General features: G+C 37.4%; 1 protein-coding gene across 2 annotated transcripts in view; it reads left to right on the top strand.

Annotated features, from left to right (window-relative positions):
- The window catches only part of LOC110466156 (aldehyde dehydrogenase family 8 member A1-like), a 25,781-nt gene extending 23,055 nt beyond the window's left edge, over window positions 1-2,726 (top strand). Inside the window, exons 11-12 of one of the 2 annotated variants that reach the window (XR_002464702.1) lie at window positions 21-98; window positions 177-2,726. The gene's annotated coding sequence lies outside the window, so the exon portion shown is untranslated. Of the gene's footprint in view, window positions 1-20 lie in introns of both variants that reach the window. The other variant, XR_002464701.1, reaches the window with a different exon arrangement.
- Window positions 2,727-4,035: the final 1,309 nt, after the last annotated feature.

Here is a 4,035-nt window from a genome sequence, read left to right on the forward strand (position 1 = left end):
ACTCTCAAACCGGGTGTCAGGTGGGTAGATCACTCTCAAACCTGGTGTCAGGTGGGTAGATCACCAGGTGGGTAGATCACTCTCAAACCTGGTGTCAGGTGGGTAGATCACCAGGTGGGTAGATCACTCTCAAAACTGGTGTCTGGTGGGTAGATCACTCTCAAACCTGGTATCAGGTGGGTAGATCACTCTCAAACCTGGTGTCTGGTGGGTAGATCATTCTTAAGGAACCAGTCAGTCTTGAAACGTTACAACATGTTTTATAGGTACACTGTTTGTATAGTAAATAAAAGTTAGATATTTCTTGTCATCATTTTATAAAATCTCAGGACTCGTGCTGCATGTTCTAGTTTTCTGGTAGTATTCATACTACATTTGAGTTCATATTTGTTAGGGTGACAGGCCAGTCAATTTATCTACATGGGCATGTTAATATTGTGAGATACTCCATTCTAATTATATTGGTTTGTATATTATGCTTTTTTTGGACATGGGTTCAGGGTTATAAAATCAAAATGTTGTGAATTGAAGAAATGATCAAAATATGTTTATGTAGTATGCTTCCACTATATGGTGTATTATGCTATATGATAGTCCATTGATTATGTATATCTGCTAGGGCAGGTTGTGGGAGATGTCACTTGTGAGGTAGCATTTATCCTGAAGAGAAATCTCAGGGATAACACGCCAGTTACAGGTGTGGGGTAGCTAGCATAAACCCTTAAGTCATATAGTGAAATACGAGTTCTACCTGTAATGTCCCTGTATTAAATGTTTGGTGAAGATTGTTACATTTTTTTTGTTTATTTGACATATATATGGAAACCAAAGATAAGTAACATTTATCAATGTTTTTTTATTTGCGTTTTGTTCTTTAATTGACATTAGCATTAAGACATCAGACATAATTTAAGGAGGTTGCAATTGTATAACTCATATTCTATAGTCAAATCTCATTTCGTCCTTGGACTGACCTCATACAGTCAGTCCCTAGTCATTCCAACTCATGGTAGCTCGTTGAATGCTTCAACTTGACAGGGATTTTAGAAACCAAATGGCCGCCAGGCAACCATCTTGGTTTTGCAAGTATTAGTTCTCAAGAACGCCTGAATGGATGATGACACGATGGTTTGTAGTCGGCCATCTTGGATTTTGTTTACAGACTGCACGACTGTAAATGCTTTTACATTTGTACCACTGTATTTACTCTGAAAGTACAGAAGGGACCATGATGAAACTTGATATGCACTTTGGTCGATACTTTTTCATGCTTTAAAATGAGCCAGATCAGGCCATCTAGGTTAGACGAGCCCCTCACAGTTCATGTTATCACTTCAGGTCATCATGATCCCCATATATAGTTTCAGGGTTTGTACCGTGTTTTGAAGGACAGATAGATAGAAAAAATTATTGTACTTACCAGCCACATACCATGGAAAGTCAGCGGCGAGCGCCAATTCTCTGTGATCTGTAGTATGTAATAACTTTTCCAAGGTTGTGATATAGACCATTACATGAAATGCATAATTTGTTTCACTTTGTTGTAAATATCGGTAGATAATTGAAATCATATTCTTGATTGAAAACTTGAAAACCTGAAAGACCTTTTAAATAAATGAACATGACCCATCTTCATGGTCACAAAGGTCAAATGTGAATTACCAAAGGGCTTCCTAGAGTGATTATATTTTTCGGTAGCTTTATGGGTTGTAAGACCATTAAGTTACCTCCCTTTAAGCACTGTATTCTGAAGAGCCAAGAGGCTTCAGGTGATGTTACTATATGGCCTGTTAAGCATGTAAAGATGACTGAGCTATTTTGTTTGTTAAGACATTGAAGTAAATTATTTTTAACAAACAAAAGGACAAGGGTTATGATACATTTAAGAATGCTTGGACGAAGGGCTATCGTTATTAACGGTAGCAGTGAGAAACTGTGTTAAAATGTTTGAAATCAACGGTGATAACTTTCTTGCTTTCAAAATTGTTTATACCACAGAGCTTAGCATTTTTTGAAAGGTAACAGATGGGAGATGTTGTTTGCTAACAGTATTGAATCAACTGGCGAGTGTAGCAGGCCTATTAGACCTCTTCCTGATTTAGTATAAATGTATTTTCTGTCAATATTTCTATTGAGGTATTGTTTGTAGACACATTTGTGTGGCAGTATTTCGAAGAGATTTCCTTATTTGCTTAAAGGAACTATTTACTCCTGATGTATTTCAATAGAGATACTTAAATTGAACTTCAAAAATATTGGTTTGTATTTGATTGAATAAATTCATGAAATGTTGTGCAGCTGTAACAGCTAAGGAATATGAGGGAAAAAATACTACCTTACTGGCAAGCCAGCTTTTCCAGTGATTCTGTATAACCCGGGGACCCGCTCACTAGTTCAGCAGTGTCGAGCGTGGTCAGTAGTGGGATGGGTGACCGCCCCACGTGACATATTTTAGGGGTATTCTAATTTTGGCGCTTTTTACTCTTTAAACATTATGCTAATTTATGATGGCGCTAATTGATTTCTGTATGTAATTTTCTATTGCACATATTGTGAGAATGCCAATTAATTGGTGTGCAAATCTGTTAAAATTTGATTATAAGCTAAAAATGTGTGTCGGCTAAAATAATTACTCTTACAGTATATGTTTATATCATTTGTACTTTCTGCAACAACAGCAAGCTTTTATATGAACTGTAGAAAACTCAAATAAAATTATTTTATACAGATAATTTTCCAGTGTCTGATTTATTTGTATGATACTTGTATGTGATATTTGTTTGAAAAACAGAAGACTGCTTAAAACATCCACTTGACTGTCTTTCATATCATGTATCATATTGTGTATTCACGTTCCAAAGCAGTGTTTTAGCTCACCTGGACCACAGCACCAGTGAGCTTAAAAAAGTTGATATTCAGGACCTGTGAGCTTATGCCATGCTGCAGTGTCCTTCCTCCGTCTGTTAGCTTTTCCTGTACTAGGTAAAGCCTACTTTTCATGAATGACTGACCAGATGTGGTGTTATGCTTTCTTGCGACCTGGAAAACATATTTTGTATATAGTAATCTTGTGTGGTCTTCCAGGGGTTAAGGAACATAGTCCAATTACAGAAGGAAACTGGTAGATGTTAGCCTTTGAAACTAAGGAAAAACACATTTGAAATAGCGCCTTATTTCTTGAGAATAAGCTACTCTAACGTGCTTATTGCTTTACATGTCAACAATTCAGCAATTAAGATTTATTTTGCACTTTAAAGCCTATCCTACCTGGTTAAAATGTCCATGTGTGTATTTCCCCCTTAAGCTGTCCTACCTAGTTAAAATGTCCATGTGTGTATTTCCCCCTTAGCCTGTCCTACCTGGTTAAAATGTCCATGTGTGTATTTCCCCCTTAGCCTATTCTACCTGGTTAAAATGTCCATGTGTGTATTTCCCCCTTAGCCTATCCTACCTAGTTAAAATGTCCATGTGTGTATTTCCCCCTTAGCCTATTCTACCTGGTTAAAATGTCCATGTGTGTATTTCCCCCTTAGCCTATCCTACCTGGTTAAAATGTCCATGTGTGTATTTCCCCCTTAAGCTGTCCTACCTAGTTAAAATGTCCATGTGTGTATTTTTATTTGTTTTTCGGAAAGATGATGCAAATTGTAACCATATTAGATATGAGACAACTGACGCAAAGACGATTTCTAGCTCACCTGCCCGAAGGGCTAAGGAGCTTCTGTCATGGCGTGGCGTCTGTCGTCCGTCAACATTTCATTTAAACAAATTCTTCTTAAGAATGGACAGGCCTAGAGTCATGATAGTTGGCTGAAAGCTTCGTTGGTGAGATCCTGATAAAGTTTGAGAACGAAAACGACCTTGAACTACTTTCAAGGTCACAGGGGTCAATTGTGTTACACACTTCAGACGACTTTTTCTGAAGAAGTGAAAGGTATAGAATCATTATATTTTGCTTGTGGCTTTCTGGGAAAGAGCCTGACAAAGTTTGAGAATGAAAATGACCTTGACCTAATTTCAAGGTCACAGGGGTCA

The sequence above is a fragment of the Mizuhopecten yessoensis genome, unplaced genomic scaffold, assembly GCF_002113885.1.
Source record: "Mizuhopecten yessoensis strain PY_sf001 unplaced genomic scaffold, ASM211388v2 scaffold11121, whole genome shotgun sequence".
NCBI lineage: Eukaryota > Metazoa > Mollusca > Bivalvia > Pectinida > Pectinidae > Mizuhopecten > Mizuhopecten yessoensis.